The 20,143-nt window shown below is 38.8% G+C and overlaps 1 non-coding gene across 1 annotated transcript; it reads right to left on the bottom strand.

The window, feature by feature from the left end:
* Positions 1–8,031: 8,031 nt before the first annotated feature.
* Positions 8,032–8,138, bottom strand: LOC112767767 (small nucleolar RNA R71). Its single transcript, XR_003185207.1, has one exon. It is a non-coding gene; the product is annotated as a small nucleolar RNA R71 (small nucleolar RNA).
* Between the last annotated feature and the right edge of the window lie 12,005 nt (positions 8,139–20,143).

Genomic DNA, 20,143 nt, shown 5'->3' with positions numbered 1-20,143 from the left:
AGCGCATTGGACCATTTTCACAAGAGAGGATGGGATGTAGCCATTGACAACGGTGATGCCCTTACATAAAGCTTGCCATGGAAAGGAGTAAGACTGATTGGATGAAGACAGCGGGAAAGCAGAGATTAAGAGGAACGAAAGCATCTCTACAAGCTTATCTGAAATTCTCACCAATGATTTACATAAGTATTTCTATCTTTATTTTCTATTTATTTATTATTTATTTTCGAAAACTCCATAACCATTTGATATCCGCTTGACTGAGATTAACAAGATGACCATAGCTTGCTTCATACCAACAATCTCCGTGGGATCGACCCTTACTCACGTAAGGTTTTATTACTTGGACGACCTAGTGCACTTGCTGGTTAGTTGTGCGAAGTTGTGAAGTTATGTTTGGACCATGGTATTGCGCACCAGTTATTGGCGCCATGCCAAGGAGAGAACGAGCAACAAATTTTACAACCTCAGAGTTACAATTTCGCATACCAGCGCGCCATGCGCGCGTACGCGCGGATGTCCTTCCTTCAACACATCTCTTTTCTTCTCCTCTTTCCATTTCTTTCCTTCTCCTTTCTTCTTCCCTTCTTATACCCCTCATCCAACACTCCTAAACACCATTGATAACCATTTGTCTTAGTTAGTTAATTAGTTAGTTAGGTTAGTTAGTTAGTTACTTAGTTTAGTTCTCATTCTATTTTTTTTTTCTTTTTATTATAAGTGTTGGATTATAGATTTTGTTTACTATACATTGCTGCCTCTTATTGCCTAAATGCTATGTTAGCATGAATGTTTTTAGGTGTTCATTGTTGGATTCTATTGTTGAGGTTATATTTTGCTACTTGGTTATGAGTTTTTCATGCTTACCTTTTAAGAATACCAAGTGATGAGAATTGCCTTCAAGCTTGTAACTCTTCTTGGATTGCATGATTTGGCCACCATGTGATTTGAACCTTATTCTTTGATTAGGCAATCTCTTGAAATTGGATAGTGTGCATTTACCTTAATGCATTGCATTCCACGATCATATGCATCCATATGCTTTTAGCTTGAATGCTCTCATGCTTCTTTAATGCTTGTTTTACTTTACAAGTTTACCTAAAGCATCTCAAGCACACTAGAATAAGTGAAGTGCATGCTTCTTTTGTGACATTGCTTTTTATGGTAATGTGTGTTCTAAAAGGCGCCTAATTTAGAATTCACACACCTCTTTGTCATTAATGTCACATTAATTCACTCACTCAATTCTAGTGATTTGCCTCATTCCAACAATGTATGCTCCCTTGCTTTTGTATTTCCTTCTATTATGGTGTTATTTTCTATTTTTCATGATTGATGCACCACAAGCAACCACGGAAGCAAGACAAAGAACACGCAGCAACCGGTTGACCTACCAGTGGAAGGTAGCAATCCGGGAAGTCGCCGTACCCCCTTGCTCATCTTTGAGTGCACCGAGGACGGTGCAAACTTTTAAGTGTGGGGAGGTCATCCGACCGTTCGGCAATTTTGGGTGACAAGTTTCTAATCTCAACACTTTTTCATTTCATTTTAGGTCTTTTAGGATTTTTATTTTCATTTTCTTATTTTTTCATATATATACATAATAAGCTTAGTCAAAATAATGAGATTTTTCAAGAATTCCATCTATAGGGCACCAATTGATTTGAGTGAAAACTTTTCATTAAAACTTTCTTGAATTACATATATTGTGGAACATGTTTTCAGCTAAGAACACAAGCAAGTGAGATTTGAGCCTAATGGCGTGGTTACATCTTATAACCACTTATTTTCCTTCTTGTGTGCATTATTCTCTTTCTATGATTGTAATCTTTGATTTGTTTGATTCTTTATGTCCTTTATTTTGTGTATTCATGTATTTATATGATTGAGGCCATTGTTTCATTAGCTCACTTACCCAAATAGCCTTACCTTTTATCTTCCATTGTTAGCCAAAAATTGAGCCTACGCTTAACTAACCCACTTGTTCTTTAATTTAGCATATTACAAGCCCTAAAGCGAAAAATAATAAATGTCCTTAATTTGGATCTTTGATTGGCTTAGGCTAGTGTGTGTGTTTATCATTCAAGTGTGGGAAACTTGGGACATTGGGTGAATAAAAGGGTAGTTTTGTATTTTTGTTGTAAATATTGGGAATTGGGTACATGCTCATGTGTAATGAATGTAAAACCTTATGCATTGATATTCTTGTATGAAGCTTGAAGGAAAGAAAGAAAAATGAGAAAAACAAAAGAGAAAAAGAAAAAAAAAGAAAAGAAAAAAATAATATATAGAAAAAGAAAGAAATAAAAAGGGGACAAAATGCCCCAAAGTGAAGCAATAATAAAGATCAATGCATAAGTGTTGTGAAATGAAAAGGAATACATGAGTATGTGAAAAGTGAAAAAAATGGGTAGTTAGGTTAGTTTTGAACTGTATAGAATGTCATAGGTTAGGTGGGAAGTCTAAACTTATCAAAGATTCAAATTTCAAGCTCACTTGACCATATATGCATCCTACTTTGACCCTAGCACCATTACAACCTATGAAAAGACCTCATGATACTTGTATGCATGCAAATAAATGTTGATTGTTAGAAGAAAAACAAATCTTGGAAAGCATGATTAGGGGAGAATTGAGTGAATTAACCCTAAACACATGAGCGAATAGAGTGCAAACACATCCGGTGAGGGTTTGATACTCAATTACATGTTTTCACCTATGATCATCATTCTTCATGCAAGTTGTAAAAATATTCAATAGCTCAACTCAATTGTGGATTAGACTTACTAGTCCTTAGCCCTTGTACTTGTATATGTATTCTTGGGAATTGATTTATTTTGACCAAGCAATTGCATTCATTTAAATAGTTGCATGTAGGTAGATTGCATTTAGTTAGTTTTCATTGAATAAATGCCATACCCTTACTTCATTCTCGGTTTAAGCATGAGGACATGCTTGGTTTAAGTGTGGGGAGGTTGATAAATCCCCTTCGTAGGGTTTATCTTATGCTTAATTTAGGTGATTTTATGACCTTTTACCTACATTTATTCAATGAAATAGCATGATTTCATGATTGACTCCTTATTTGTGCTTAAGTGTGAAAACATGCTTTCAAGGTCCCTAATTAGCTAAATTTAATTCACCTTTGATTCCACTAGATGCCTTGATTTTTTTGTTAAGTGATTTCAGGTTGAAAAGGTTAGGAATGGATCAAAGGAATGGAAAAGAAAGCATACAAAGTGGAGAAATCATGAAAAGCCAAAGATTTGGAAAAAGCCCATGGACGCGTGCGCGCACTATGCGCCTACGCGCGGATTGCGAAATACTCCAGGGATGCGTACGCGCGCTGTGCGCGTACGCGCCGAAAGTCACACGTGATTTTTAAAGAAGAACTCGTGCCTGGCAATTTTGGAGGGTTTCTGGCCCCACTTGAAGCTAAGTTTTTGGCGGGAAAAGCTTTAAAAGACCAAGGATTGAAGGGAAATACATCATTCATAAACCTTAGTATCATTTTAGACACATTAAGATAAGTTTAGATTAGTTCTAGAGAGAGAAGCTCTCACTTCTCTCTAGAATTAGGAGTAGGTTATATCTAGGTTAGAATTTCTTAGATCTAGGTTAATTTCATGCTTTGATTTACTTTTCCTTTACAATTTCTTGTTCCTCTACTCTTCCTCTCTCTAATTTTGTATTTCATTCTTGTAATTGCCTACTTTGTTGTTGATGCACTCTTTCTTCTTCTATTTTTTCTTTAATGCAATTTATGATTCATGTTCCTTTATTGTTGAATTGCTTTGTTGTTGTTTAATTCCTTGCAATTGAGTAGTATAGATTTACATTCCTTGCAATCTTACTATGCTTTCCTTTTATGCCTTCCAAGTGTTTGATAAAATGCTTGGTTGGATTTTAGAGTAGAATTTATGCTCTTGGCTTGGGAAGGTAACTTAGGAACTCTTGAGTCACTAATGTCCAAGTGATTGACGGTTGGGAGCCATTAACGCTAGATCTCAGTAATCGATTTGGTGGAGAACTAGGACTTATGGACTTGGATTGATATAACTCACTTGACTTTCCTTTACTATTAGTTAGGGGTTGACTTAATGGGATTGATCCTTGCCAATTCTCATGTTGTGGTTAGTGATTAGGATAGAGATCCTTGACCACCAAACCTTGCCAAGACCTTCTTAGCTATTAGTTTATTTTCATTGCCATTTACATTTCTTGCCTATTATCCCAAAAACCCCAAAACATACCTCATAACTAATAACAAGACACTTTGTTGCAATTCCTAGGGAGAACGACCCGAGGTTCAATACTTCAGTTTATAGATTTTGAGGTTTGTTAGGTGTGACAAAAAAAATTTTTGTATGAAAGGATTAGTGTTGGTTTAGAAACTATACTTGCAACGAGGATTCATTTGTGAATTCTAGACCACACCAAAGTCCAATCATCAGCCATCCAGCTCTTCTTCGAGTCTTTCAACCATGTTCACTTCTTCCACCAGGGAGTCGATGATATCAATGCTTATACACTCTTCTGGGGTGTCTGGATGCTGCATGACTTTGACAGCCTTTAGCACGAACTCATCCTCATTGACTCTCAGGGTTACTTCTCCTTTTTGAACGTCAATGAGAGTCCGTCTTGTTGCTAGGAAGGGTCTTCCTAGAATGAGGGCTGCACTTTTGTGCTCATCCATCTCCAACACCACAAAATCTGTGGGAAAAGTAAAGGTCCAACCCTAACAATAATGTCTTCAACCACGCCTGATGGAAGCTTAATAGAACCATCAGCAAGTTGGAGACATATGCGAGTTGGTTTAACTTCATGAGTGATGCCAGGGCATTTTGGCCAGTTTCACTGACCTTTTCTTTACTGTTTTAGGGTAGTTTCATGCTTTTTCTTAGGAAATAAGCAAGTTTTGGGTAGAATTTCACTTACATCTTGATTCAAGCAAACATTGTGCACTTTACATGATTTCATGAGAATTATGCAAGAATTGAATGACAAATTGGATGATGCATGTCTCATGATTTGGATTAGAACTTTGATGCACTCTATTGCTTGATTTCAGGACAAAGGAAGTAAGGAAGAACCACGTTAGCAGCCACGATAGTCTAACTAACGTAACCACTAACGTGGAATGGGAGCTAGCTTGCAACGTTAATGAGAAAAGTAATCGCCAATAACGTCCTCGAAGCCATCATAGCACACGTTAAGAGTCACGTTAACTAAGTTAACGTGAACTCTAACGTGAAAGAAGAAAATGAAGCCAACGTTAGTGACACTCACCTTTGTCACTAACGTTGGACCAAGCTCATATTGGCCACGTTAAGAGCCACGTTAACTCAGTTAACGTGGATTCTAACGTGGGGAAGCAAAAGAATGGCCAACGTTAGTGACACTCACCTTTGTCACTAACATTGGACTAAGCCACTTTGAGCCATGTTAGTTCCCACGTTAACTTAGTTAACGTGGAGGGAGCAAGAATCGCCAACGTTAGTGACACTCACCTTTGTCACTAACGTTGGAATGAGCCACTATGAGTAACGTTAACTCCCACGTTAACTTAGTTAACGTGGAAGCTAACGTGGATTGAAGAATGATGAGCCAACATAAGTGACACTCACCTTTGTCACTAACGTTGGATATGGCTATCACCACCACGTTAGAAGCCACGTTAACCTAGTTAATGTGAACTCTAACGTGGGAAGTAGGGGCGTTTTGAAACGTTAGTGACAAAGGTAAGTGTCACTAACATTTTCGAAGATTTGGCAAGCGTACGTTAAAGGTCACGTTAGCCACACTAACGTGAACTCTAACGTAAGGGAAAGGGAGGATTCTCAACGTTATTGGAAAAGGTAAGTCCCAATAACGTGTGCGAAGGACCAAGAGGCAACGTTAGTGGTCACGTTGGTGCCACTAACGTTAAAGTTAACATGGATCATCCTTGGGTTAGGAACGTTAGTGAAAAAGGCATCTGCCACTAACGTTCTCGAACCCACACTTTCACTTAACGTTAACGCCACTAACGTCCTAAGCTAAAAGTCCTTGCCCACTTCATACTTTCTCTCTTTCTCTCTGCAAGTAAAGCTAAGCCCACTGAAGAAGATAACTGCTTCAAACTCAAGATCCAAGGCCCATATCCAAGATTTGAAGAACCAACTAGAAGACCAGAAGAGTAGTATATATAGGGGTAGTTTTGAATTAGAAAAGGGGTTGGAAATTGGAGAACTACTCTCTGTATTTTACTTTCTCTGCAGCTTTTAGTTTAATTCTCAGAATGTACTCTCCATCTATGCTTTTCATTCCCAGAGCTATGAACAACTAAACCCCTTTCATTGGGTTAGGGAGATCTGTTGTAATTTGATGGATCAATATTAGTTTTCATTATTCTTCTTCTATCTTTTCTCTTGATTTTACTAGAAAGCTTTCAATCTTCATTCAATTGGGTAGTTATCTTGGAAAAGAAGCTATTCATACTTGGATCTTATCGGAACTTTGGAAGAGGAATGAAGAGATCATGTTAGAAATGCTTTCTCATGTTGGACTAAATTGGGGTTTGGATGGATACAGTGACATATAATCCTACCAACACTTTGATTTGGAAATACATGTGGTATAATCAGTGACCATACTTCATCTCTTCTCATGAGCAATTGACCAAGGAATTGGCTATTGATCAAGATTTGAGAGATTGAATTACCAAAAAATTGGAATTCGATCACTTAAGATTGCCAAGGAGATCAATGAATACATTGATTGAGGAAGAGATGAAAATGAACTTGATCCAGAGAATGCAACATCTCCTAAGCCTAATGAATTCCCCATTTCTGATCTTACCTATTCTCTTTACTTTCTGCTATTTACTTTCATGCTAAACTCCCCTTCCCCATTTAAGATTCTACAATTTACTTTCCGCTATTTACATTCAGTTCTTTATTTCCAGCATTTATGTTTCTGCTATTTACTTTCCCGCCATTTAATTTTCTGTAAATCACAAATCCAATTCTGCTTAGTTCAACTAGAACATTCCTCTAATTAAAGTTGCTTGACCAATCAATCCCTGTGGGATTCGACCTCACTCTATTGTGAGTTTTTACTTGACGACAATTCGGTATACTTGCCGAAGGAAAATTGTTGAGAGACAAGTTTCCGTGCATCAAGTTTATGGCGCCGTTGCCGGGGATTGATTTTGTATCAACAATGATTAAATTGGAGGATAACTAGATTGAGCATTTTTCTTTTGTTTGATTTAAGTTCATTTGAGTAATTTACTTTCTGTTCAGTTATTTTCTTCCCTTTCCCCTACCCTTTTTTCTTAGTTGTTTACAATTCAGTCCACTAACCCACTAACTGTTTGATATATTGCATCACTCACACTAACAGCAATTCTAATAGAAATACTTTCTGCATCTATTTCCTTGCTTGTGCCTTGTTGGTTGTATGACTGGGAGAAGAAGCGGAGCTTCAACTTCCTTTGATTCTGAACCTGAGAGGACCTTCCTTAGATTAAGGAGGGAAGCAAGAGGAAAGAGAGTAGTTGGTGCTGAGGAAGAGGAGGAGTATTTTGAACCAAACATGGATGAAAATATGGAGAACCATCATGAAGAAGAGGCTCACAACCATGGCAGAGAAGGTCTAGCAAATCATGCTGGGCAGGAGAGAAGATTTTTAGGCTCTTATATCAACCCAAACCCAGGAAATTGTGGGAGTAGCATTCAAAAGCCAACGATACATGCCAACAACTTTGAACTAAAGCCACAGCTCATCACCCTTGTTCAGAACAACTGTTCGTTCAGAGGAGGTGTCCAAGAAGACCCCAACCAACATTTAACCACCTTCCTGAGGATATGTGATACTGTGAAGTCTAACGGTGTTTATCCTGACACCTATAGACTACTTTTATTTCCCTTCTCACTCAAGGACAAGGCATCCAAATGGTTAGAGTCCTTCCCGAAGGAGAGCTTAACAACCTGGGAAAATGTGGTGAACAAATTCTTGGCAAGATTCTATCCTCCTCAAAGAATCAACAGGTTGAGAGCTGAGGTTCAAACTTTCAGGCAACAAGATGGTGAGACTCTCTATGAAGCATGGGAGAGGTTTAAGGACCTGACAAGAAGATGCCCGCCAGATATGTTCAATGAATGGATGTAGTTGCACATTTTCTATGAAGGTCTTTCATATGAATCAAAGAAGGCAGTAGACCACTCATCCGGGGGATCTTTGAACAAGAAGAAGACCGTTGAAGAAGCCTTAGATGTCATTGAGACTGTAGCAGAGAATGACTATTTCTATGCTTCTGAAAGAGGCAACACTAGAGGAGTGATGGAGCCAAACAATGTGGATGCACTGCTGGCCCAAAACAAGCTTATTACCAAGCAGCTGGCTGACCTCACCAAGAAGATGGAGAGGAACCAAGTAGCAGCAATTACCACCTCATCAACAACCCAAGAGGGGGTGCATACAGAGGCAGAAGGTGAGCATGAACAAGCCAACTACATTGGAAACTCACCCAGGCAGACCCATGATCTATACTCCAAGACCTACAACCCTGGTTGGAGGAATCACCCAAACTTTGGATGGGAAAATCAACAAGATCAAGGCCAAGATCAGAGACGTCACAACCCCAACAACCATGCAGCTCACCAATATTCTACACAGAGATAATATCAATATCACCCTAACAACACCTCTCCACATCCATACCAAAACCAAAATAACCCAACTCACCCCTCCACTCTCAACTCACCATCATCTGAAGATAGACTCTCCAGAATTGAGACTCTACTTGAAGGCATATGCAAGGAGATTTAAGATAATAAGGTGTTCAAGGAGGATGTGCGAGTCAATATCAAGAATCAGGGAGACACCATCAAGAGGCTGGAATTTCAAGTGGGATACCTCTCCGAGCAGATTCCCAAACCTACAGACAGCTTCCCAAGTGACACAGAGAAAAACCCGAGAGGTGAAGCAAAGAAAGTAAGATGGGAAGATTGCAAGATGGTCACTATAAGTGATAAGAAGACCAAGGATGAACCGAACAAACCATTAGAACAACCTGGAGATACATCAGCAGAGAAATAGGAAGAGGAGCACCAAGCACCCAAAATTTCACAGAAAGGAGCTGATAAAACTCTATGCACCTTTTCCCCAATTACTCAATGGTGGTGTAGAGAAGAGAATATACTCAAGGTTTCTTGACATATTTGCATCTCTCCATGTAAACATACCATTCATCAAGGCCCTCCAACAAATGCCCTCATACATTAAGTATATGAAGGAGCTGCTGACCAGGAAAAGCTCACTCAAAGGAGGACAAACAATAGTGATGAATAAGGAGTGCAGTGCTCTCATTCAACCAGAGTTGCCGACAAAGAGGAAGGACCCCGGGAGTTTTCACATCCCCTGTGCCATAGGAGAAACAATGTTTGATAAAGGACTTTGCGATCTGGGAGCAAGCATCAACTTAATGCCTTTATCCCTTATGAAGAAGCTACAGATAAATGAGATAATACCTACAGATGTAGTTATCAGGCTGGCTGACAAAACTCAAAAACAAGCAGTAGGAGTGGTTGAAAATGTGCTGATGAAGGTTGGAAAATACTTCCTGCCCACAGACTTTGTCATATTGGACATGGAAGAGAGTCACCTCCACCCAATCATATTGGGAAGACCATTCCTAGCTACAGCCAGAGCACTTATAGATGTGGAGCGAGGGGAGCTAATTTTGAGGATCCATGATGAACAACTCACTTTCAATGTTTTCAAGCCCTCACAAGAAACAGATCAAGAGAACAAAGAACCAAGGAAAGATCACAGTAAGATACTGAAGGAAGAAATAAGCACTGAAGCACAACCAGCACATCTGGGAATCCCCTTGGTTGATGAACAAGGCAATCAGCAGCTGTCACAGCTCAAGAAAAATCAGGAGGAACCTAAACTACCAGAGTTATATGAGACTAGCAACAAAATCTCCTTGGAAGAGGAGGTCACAAAGAGCAAGGCAACATCAAAAGGAACAAAGAAGAAGGTACCAAGGAGGTGGAGGAACAAGAAGATCCCTACAGAGGACTTCTCTCCAGGGGATAAAGTAATCTCAGCTTACTTCCTAGCTATTCCCCCCGATCTCCCCACCATCCCATCTCAGCTACCTAAAGTTTTTACCATCAACAGAGTTCTCTCCTTAGAACATGTGGAGATCCTTGATGAAGCCAATGGAGATAAATTTACTGCACAGGGGGAGGACTTGAAGCACTACCAACCACCCTGACAAAGGAAAAACGCCAAGCTAGTGACGCTAAAGAAGCGCTTCATGGGAGGCAACCCATGCTTTATATGCTTTTAGACTAGTTAATAATGCAAAATTCATGAATTCAAAACCAACCTTGACATACACTTGAAGGAATCCTTTTATGCAGCATATAGTGAGGAATAAGTTTGGTGTTCAAGGCATACTAAGAAAGCATGAATGCAATTCATATCATGTTACTCTTAGAGCCTTGAACAAAATTTTTTCATCACATGGCCACAAACTAAGTTTGGTGTCACCCATGGTGTCACCAATGTTGCATACATGGACATTCAGTTAGTCAGTTGGTTTGTTCTCATGAGTAAGCAAAATTGTTTATCTTTGCCGCCACTATCCACATATTTAATAATCACATTTTTGTTATTTTGTAGGAAAATTGATGGGACAATTGAAAGGAGAAGTTTCGGCCACTTCATGAAGGGAGAGTACACACTTGTCTTAAAAGGGAATACATTGGAAAATGTGGCCATGCAACATTGGAAAAAGGATACCCTTGGAGACCGAACCAACTCCTTCATAAAGTTGATGATCCTTGTCCTCTTTCCATGCTAAACCCCAACCGTCCATCAAACAACCACTCCATCAATCCACACCTTTCATTCACTCACCTCTTCCCTATATAAGTGATTCTAGTTATGTGTTATAGGAGCTGACTGGGAAAGTTATACGGATAGGAGACTTCGGTTCATCAAGAGAGGAGACCTCAGCCCGGAAGCCAAGGGATGGTTTGAACTTGTGAGGAGGTCTATCCTCCCAGCCGCAAACAATTTTGAGGTCAACGTTACTCGAGCTACCATGGTACATTGCTTAGTACAGGGTGGAGAAATCAATGTGCATGAACTTATAGCTGAGGGGATTCAAGAGTCAGCTGAGAAGATTGATTCGGGTGCCAGACTTTGGTACCCCAGCACCATCCTCAGACTGTGTACGAAGGCCAAGGTAGTCTTCAAGGATAGCAATCCAGATTGGGTGAACCCTAGGAGGCTAATTATGCTCCAGCGTCTGACTTATACGACACCTGCTCAACAACAAAGAAGACCTCAAATAGGGAAGCGAAAGCCAAAAGAAGGACCTCACCAAGAAGAGTCTCATCAGGAAGAACACCAACAAAGAGAATATTATGACCCAACCAACATAAACCTGAATCACCTTCACGGAGCCATTGAGGAGCTAGCAAGGAGTTATATGGAGGGACAAGAACAACAACTGCACATTCAAGCTCAAAGGATGGATTGTCAAGAAGAGCTCCTTTCTAATTGGATGAATCAACAAGGAGAATGGCAAAAACAGCAAATAGAACACTATTCCCAGCTTACTCAAGCCATAAATCAAGTGATTGAAAGACAAGAGCGACAAGACAAGCGCCTTCAAGAACTCAATCAACGACAGCTAGCTCAGGCGAAGGCATTCAATGAGTTTAGCGTACTGAATGAAGGACGGCAACTACATAGGGAGGAGTTCTACACAAACACTCAAGCCAAGTTGAACTATATGTCTAGTCATATGCATAATCTGAACTCTGCAATCCCCAGGTATGATGAAGTCCAAAAAGAGCTAACAGAACAAGAGGAAAGGAAGGTGAAACAGCAGAAGGAAACATTGAAGAAGAAGATGGAAGACGCTGGCTTCTGGAAGAAGTTGATTGGAAAAAGCAAAGGAAGTGGGAGTGCAAGCACTCAAGAAAAACACAAAGAGGACAAACAAAAAGGAGAGCAAGAGAAACCCCATGAGTAAAAGGTGGTGGAGTTTCCTCATTGTCCCATCTTTTTCAAGTTTTAAATAAGGAAAATCATGTATGAAATAGAACATGCTTCCGTGGTAGTTTAGAATTTTTAATTCTGTTTTTAGTATTCTCCTTGCTTAGGTCTATGATTGCTAGTCAAATTGCCTGTTTTCAATTCCATCTTGCTTATTGTATGCTTGTCTTTTTTTTAAGCCAAATAAAAAGAGAGTGTTTGTTATACAAGACCAGAGTGGAATCTATATTGTGGAGTAAGTTCCTAATTTTGTGGTGTGGTAATAGATTAGCTAAGTTGGTTCACCAATAAGGTGGGAAGGCAACTATCTGTCTTGAATTATATGCTTGAAACACACCCCATGAGACTAGCTAAATAACAAGATCCTAATAAGAAAAAGGGAAAAGAAAATGATAGTTGAAAAATAAAAGAAAAAGAGTAAGAAATAAGGCTAGGCACCAAGGGTTTGAATCTTGAGGCAAGTGTCTGTGGTGTTCCTGTGTAAGGGATTTACTTGGATGAATAAGCTCTTAGGGGTGCCTTATCACTTGGTAACTTGGGTTAACTAACCCGGGATTATCAGCTGAAAGTCCACTATCAAGAGTAACCTTTGCTACAGAACACTTAGTAACCCAAAGAGGTGCTGGACACTAAGGTCTCAAGAAAGAAAATAAACAAATCATGTGTCTGTGGTGTGTATGTATGGGGAAAAGAGACTTTGAGGGAGTAAGTCCTTAGGGGTGTCTCAACACCTAGCACCTTGAACCAACTGGTTCGGGAGTGCTGGCTGAAAGCTTATCTTAAAGAGTCGCCCCCTCACAGAGCACTTAGCCTAAGAGCACAATCAAATCCTGAAAACAACAAAAGGATGAATGAATAAAAGTTTCATAGGGTGCAATCAAGTGAGTATTTCAGGACATGATAAAGGTCTGAAAGCCAGTGAAGGAATGAACCTAAGTTGCTATGCATGAAACCACCATAAAACCAAGGACATGACTTCCACAATAATGACTCATTTCTCTTGGCATTTTCATTCATCATTCTGTTGTTCCAGTACTTGTTTAGGGACAAGCAAGCTTTAAGTTTGGTGTTGTGATGCCAGGGCATTTTGGCCAGTTTCACTGACCTTTTCTTTACTGTTTTAGGGTAGTTTCATGCATTTTCTTAGGAAATAAGCAAGTTTTGGGTAGAATTTCACTTACATCTTGATTCAAGCAAACATTGTGCACTTTACATGATTTCATGAGAATTATGCAAGAATTGAATGACAAATTGGATGATGCATGTCTCATGATTTGGATTAGAACTTTGATGCACTCTATTGCTTGATTTCAGGACAAAGGAAGCAAGGAAGAACCACGTTAGCAGCCACGATAGTCTAATTAACGTAACCACTAACGTGGAATGGGAGCTAGCTTACAACATTAATGAGAAAAGTAATCGCCAATAACGTCCTCGAAGCCATCAAAGCACACGTTAAGAGTCACGTTAACTAAGTTAACGTGAACTCTAACGTGGAAGAAGAAAATGAAGCCAACGTTAGTGACACTCACCTTTGTCACTAACGTTGGACCAATCTCATATTGGCCACGTTAAGAGCTACATTAACTCAGTTAACGTGGACTCTAACGTGGGAAATCAAAAGAATGGCCAACGTTAGTGACACTCACCTTTGTCACTAACGTTGGACTAAGCCACTTTGAGCCACGTTAGTTCCCACGTTAACTTAGTTAACGTGAAAGCTAACGTGGAGGGAGCAAGAATCGCCAATGTTAGTGACACTCACCTTTGTCACTAACGTTGGAGATGGCTATCACCACCACGTTAGAAGCCACGTTAACCTAGTTAACGTGAACTCTAACGTGGGAAGTAGGGGAGTTTTGAAACGTTAGTGACAAAGGTAAGTGTCACTAACGTTTTCGAAGATTTTGCAAGCCTACGTTAAAGGTCATGTTAGCCACACTAACGTGAACTCTAACGTAAGGGGAAGGGAGGATTCTCAACGTTATTGGAAAAGGTAAGTCCTAATAACGTGTGCGAAGGACCAAGAGGCAACGTTAGTGGTCACGTTGGTGCCACTAACGTTGAAGTTAACGTGGATCATCCTTGGGTTAGGAACGTTAGTGAAAAAGGCGACTGCCACTAACGTTCTCGAACCCACACTTTCACTTAACGTTAACGCCACTAACGTCCTAAGCTAAAAGTCCCTGCCCACTTCATGCTTTCTCTCTTTCTCTCTGGAAGTAAAGCTAAGTCCACTGAAGAAGATAACTGCTTCAAACTCAAGATCCAAGGCCCATATCCAAGATTTGAAGAACCAACTAGAAGACTAGAAGAGTAGTATATTTAGGGGTAGTTTTGAATTAGAAAAGGGGTTAGAAATTGGAGAACTACTCTCTGTATTTTACTTTCTCTGCAGCTTTTAGTTTAATTCTCAGAATGTACTCTCCATCTATGCTTTTCATTCCCAGAGCTATGAACAACTAAACCCCTTTCATTGGGTTAGGGAGCTCTGTTGTAATTTGTTGGATCAATATTAGTTTTCATTATTCTTCTTCTATCTTTTCTCTTGATTTTACTAGAAAGCTTTCAATCTTCATTCAATTGGGTAGTTATCTTGGAAAAGAAGCTATTCATACTTGGATCTCTTCGGAACTTTGGAAGAGGAATGAAGAGATCATGCTAGAAATGCTTTCTCATGTTGGACTAAATTGGGGTTTGGATGGATATAGTGACATATAATCCTACCAACACTTTGATTTGGAAATACATGTGGTATAATCAGTGACCATACTTCATCTCTTCTCATGAGCAATTGACCAAGGAATTGGCTATTGATCAAGATTTGAGAGATTGAATTACCAAGAAATTGGAATTCGATCACTTAAGATTGCCAAGGAGATCAATGAATGCATTGATTGAGGAAGAGATAAAAATGAACTTGATCCGGAGAATGCAACATCTCCTAAGCCCAATGAATTCCCCATTTCTGATCTTACCTATTCTCTTTACTTTCTGCTATTTACTTTCATGCTAAACTCCCCTTCCCCATTTAAGATTCTGCAATTTACTTTCTACTATTTACATTCAGTTCTTTATTTCCAGCATTTACGTTTCTGCTATTTACTTTCCCGCCATTTAATTTTCTGCAAATCACAAATCCAAGTCTTAGTTCAAATAGAACATTCCTCTAATTAAAGTTGCTTGACCAATCAATCCCTGTGGGATTCGACCTCACTCTATTGTGAGTTTTTACTTGACGATAATTCGGTATACTTGCCGAAGGAAAATTGTTGAGAGACAAGTTTCTGTGCATCAGTGAGTTAAACAGAGCTTCTTTATGAGTGATGCAGGTATCGGGTTAATGCTTGCTCCAAGATCACATAAGGCTCTCTTTGTGCAGGCATCCCCTAAGGTGCATGGTATTATAAAGCTACCAGGATCCTTAAGTTTCTCTGGTAAGCTCTTTTGAATGACTGTACTGCCTTCTTTAGTGAGGAGGAATGTTTCTGCCTCTCTCTAATCCTTCTTATGACTTACGATGTCCTTTATGAACTTAGCATAAGAAGGTATCTGTTCAAGAGCATCTGCAAAAGGGATCTTGATATCTAGTGTTCTGAGATAATTCGCAAAGTGGGCAAACTGTTTATCTTTTTCCACTTGACGGAGTTTATGAGGAAATGGCATCTTGGCCCTGTACTCATCAATCTTAGTTGATGTAGGCTGAGTACCTAATGTACTGGAAGAGAGGTTACTAACTTGCTTATGAGGGGGTATTATCAGCACTTGTATGTGTGTCTGATTACCCTTGTTTGGGCGTTCAACGCCTTTGTTGTTACCACCTTCCTGGCGTTCAACGCCAAGGGTGGGTGTCCTTTCTTGGCGTTGAACACCAAGATTGCTACCCCTATTTGGGCATTCAACGCTAGGGGTGGATACTCCTTCTTGGCGTTGAACGCCAATGACATTCCTCTTTGGGCGTTCAACACCCTCAGAGATGTCTTGGACAGCAATCTGGTACTTCTCAGTTAGATTTTCTTCCCTTGATCTCCTGTTGCATTGAGGTTGGGTGTTTAATGATTTTCCACTCTTCAGTTGGATAGCCTGACACTCTTCTGTTATCTGCTTAGATAACTGCTACCTTGTTTAACTTAGCTGGGCTTCTATATTCCTGTTGGAAGCTTGAGTTTCTCTCAAAGCCTCTTGCAATTCCAGCAGTTACTGGGCAAGGGCGTGTAGTTGTTGAGTCAATGGGCCATCCTGTTCTGGAGGGTTAGGTTCAGGAGATATTGCCTTAACCTCTCCTTTCATAGAAGTCTCAGCAGCTGAGTACAGATGCTGGTTAGTAGTAACTGTCTCAATAAGCTCGTGAGCCTCTTCAATTGTCTTTCTCATATGTATGGAACCACCAGTAGAGTGGTCCAGAGACATTTTAGTTATGTCTGAAAGTCCATAATAAAAGATGTCTAGCTTTACCCATTCTGAAAACATTTCAGTGGGACATCTTCTTAGCATCCTTCTATACCTCCTCCAGGTATCATGAAGAGATTCATTGTTCTCTTGTTTGAAGCCCTGGATATCCATACTTAGCTGGGTTAACATCTTTGGAGGGTAGTATTGATTCAAAAACTTGTCTACTAGCTGTTTCCATGTTTTCAAGCTAGATTTGGGCTGGTTTTCTAACCACCTCTTTGCTTGGTCATTTACAGCAAAAAGGAAAGAGCAATAGTCTATAGACATCTTGGTCTACTTCCTCATTGTGCATTGTGTCAGCAATCTGCCAGAAACTCAGTAGGTTCTTCCTGTGGAAGTCCAGAATACTAGTAATTTTGCTGAACCAAAGTAATCAGTTGAGGGTTTAGCTCAAAGTTACTTATTCTGATTGGGGGTATACTGATACTTCTTCCATAGAAGTCAGCAGTGGGGGTCGTATAGGACTCCAAAGTTCTTCTGAACTATTCATTCCCATTTGGGTCCATTGTGATGAAAGGCAGGAGAAATAGAATTATTAGAGATAAAAATGAAAATTATAATTAAAATATTTTTATTTTTATTTTATTTCTTAATTAAATTTCAAAAGAAAAGCTAATTAACAAGAAATATTTGAAAATTAAATGATGTAATTCGAAAAAGAAGAGAGAGAAAGAAATGAGAAGTTTTTGAAAATAGAAGAGAAAGGAATTAGTTAGGAGATTTTGAAAAAGAAGAAAGAGAAATCAAGTAACTAATTAAGAAAGATTTGAAAATAAGATAAGATGGAAGATTAGAAAAAGAATTGATTTTGAATTTTGAAATTGAAGCAAGATAAGATGAAGAATTAAAAATCAAAGTTGAAAAGATTAAAATTAGAAAGAAGATAAGATAGAAAATGTTTTAAACTAAAAAGAAGATAAGTTAGGTAAGTTTTAAATTTTGAAAAGAGACAGATAAGATAAGGAAATTAAGAAAGATAAAGATTTAAATTAAAAAGATTTGAAATCAAAATAAAAAAGATAGTTTTTAATTTAAAAAAATTTGAAATTTAAATTTTAAAAGAAAGATAAGATAAGAAAGAATCAAATTAAAAGAAAAGATTTGAAAAGTCTTTTGAAAAAGATATAATTTTAAGATTTAAATCTTGACTTGACTAATAAGAAAACACCTAATTTAAAATTTTTGAAATCAAATAGGCAAGATATTCGAAAATTAAGTAAAGATAAGAAAAGATATTTAATTTTTTTTATTTTTTTTGAAATTAATGAGGAAAGATAAAAACAACAAAAGACACCAAACTTAAAATTTTTAGATCAAAGGACATTAAGTTTCGAAAATTTTAAAGAAAAACACCTAAAGACACCAAACTTAAAATTTTAAAGATCAAAATAAGAAGAAAAACAACAACTTGAAGATCAAGAAGAACACCAAGAACAAAACTCGAAAAATTCAAAGCAATTAAAAAACACACAATGGACAACAAACTTAAGAATTGACACTAGACTCAAACAAAAGACACTATTTTTGAAAATTTTTTTGAAAAAGACTCAAGAAAGTTCAAAACTTTAACAAGAACAAGAACAAAAGACTCAAACCAAAGATAAAGATTAATAAAGAAAAAGTGAAGAATTTTGAAAAAATTTTGATTTTTTTTGAAAAGGAAAATAAAAGACTCAAACAAAATTAAAAACAATACCTAATCTACACAACAAGATAATCCGTTAGTTTGTTCAAACTTGAACAATCCCCAGTAACGGCGCCAAAAACTTTGTGTGCGGAATTTAACTTCGCACAACTTGACTAGCAAGTGCACTGGGTCGTCCAAGTAATACTTGAGGTGAGTCAGGGTTGATCCCACGGAGATTGTTGGCTTGGATCAAATAGTGGTTACCTTGTAAATCTTAGTCAGGTGGATAGAAAAGTTGTTTAATTGTTTAAGCGCATAAAAGTAAAATAAAGATGACGTTACTGAGTGGTTGTAAATTCAATGATAAGAAGATGGTTAAGGCTTCAGAGATGCTTTATTCTTCTGGATCAATACCTTCTTACTGTCTACTCCAACTGTGAATGATTTCTTCTATGCCAGGCTATATATGATCAACGCCGGTTAGGAGGCTGGTGCACGGAAATCGTTATTCACACTTTTCACATCTCCATACAACTAACCAGCAAGTGCACTGGGTCGTCCAAGTAATAAACCTTACGTGAGTAAGGGTCGATCCCACGGAGATTGTCGGCTTGAAGCAAGCTATGGACATCTTGTAAATCTCAGTCAGGCGGATTCAAATGGTTATGAGGTTTTGATAGTTAAAATAAAACAGAAAATAAGATAGAGTTACTTATGTAATTCACTGGTGGGAATTTCAGATAAGCATCTGGAGATGCTTGGTTGCCTCTGAACCTCTGCTTTCCTATTGCCTTCTTCCAACCATGCGTTACTTCCATCAATGGCAAGCTGTAAGATCCTCTCAGTGAAAATGGTCCTCTACGGTTTCTGAACTGCTAATCAACTGTCGAATTTCTCGTCTCGGATGAAAAATACCAGGTACAGCTACCGCATGGCTAATCATATATCGGTTCCCGCTAGCGTCGGAATAGAATCCATTGATCCTTTTGCACACTGTCACTTGCGCCCAACATTCGCAGGTTTGAAGCTCGTCACAGTCATTCCTTCCCGGATCCTACTCGGAATATCACAGACAAGGTTTAGACTTTCCGGATCCCAGGAATGGCTGCCAATTGATTCTAGCCTATACCACAAAGATACTAATCTCACAGACTCGGTCCGTGTATTATATATCCAAGAAAATATACTCCAGCTGTCGTCCAATAACTATGTTGAACATCATGTAGACCGCTTTGTGGTTGTCAGGCACGCGGATCTTGGCTAAGCGAGTAACGAAGATTGGGTGATTGTCACGGGTCACCCCTTCATTCTGACTTAACTGAATTAAGTACGAAAGTATATCTTGGAAAAGAAGTAGGCATGAATTGAATAGAAAACAGTAGTAATTGCATTAATTTATGAAGAACAGCAGAGCTCCACACCTTCATCTATGGGGTGTAGAAACTCCACTGTAGAAAATACATAAGTGTAAAAAGTCTAGGCATGGTTGTGAGGCTAGCCCCAAAACGTGAACAATGGTCTCAGTTTCAAAGTATGAAAACTGGATAGCTTCGAATACAATAGTAAAAATTGCTATTTATACTAAACTAGTAACTTAGGTTTACAGAAAATGAGTAACTAAGTGCAGATACTGCAGAAATCCACTTCTGGGGCCTATTTGGTGTGTGCTTGGGTTGAGCATTGAAGCTTTCATGTGCATAGGCTGTTCCTGGAGTTAAACGCCAGCTTGGGTGCTAGTTTAGGCGTTTAACTCCAATTCTGGTGCCAGTTTGGGCGTTTTACGCCAGAAAGTTTTAGGCTGGCCTTGGATGCCAGTTTGGGCCATCAAATCTCAAGCAAAGTATGGACTATTATATATTGCTGGAAAGCGCAGGATGTTTACCTTCCAACGCAATTGAGAGCGCGCCAATTGGGCTTCTATAGCTCCAGAAAATCCACTTCGAGTACAGGAGGGTCAGAATCCAACAGCATCTGCAGTCCTTTTTCAGCCTCTGAATC

Source organism: Arachis hypogaea, chromosome 17 (assembly GCF_003086295.3).
Source record: "Arachis hypogaea cultivar Tifrunner chromosome 17, arahy.Tifrunner.gnm2.J5K5, whole genome shotgun sequence".
Taxonomy (NCBI): domain Eukaryota; kingdom Viridiplantae; phylum Streptophyta; class Magnoliopsida; order Fabales; family Fabaceae; genus Arachis; species Arachis hypogaea.
Note: the sequence above shows the minus strand (reverse complement) of the source record. Positions and strands in the feature narration are given on the sequence as shown.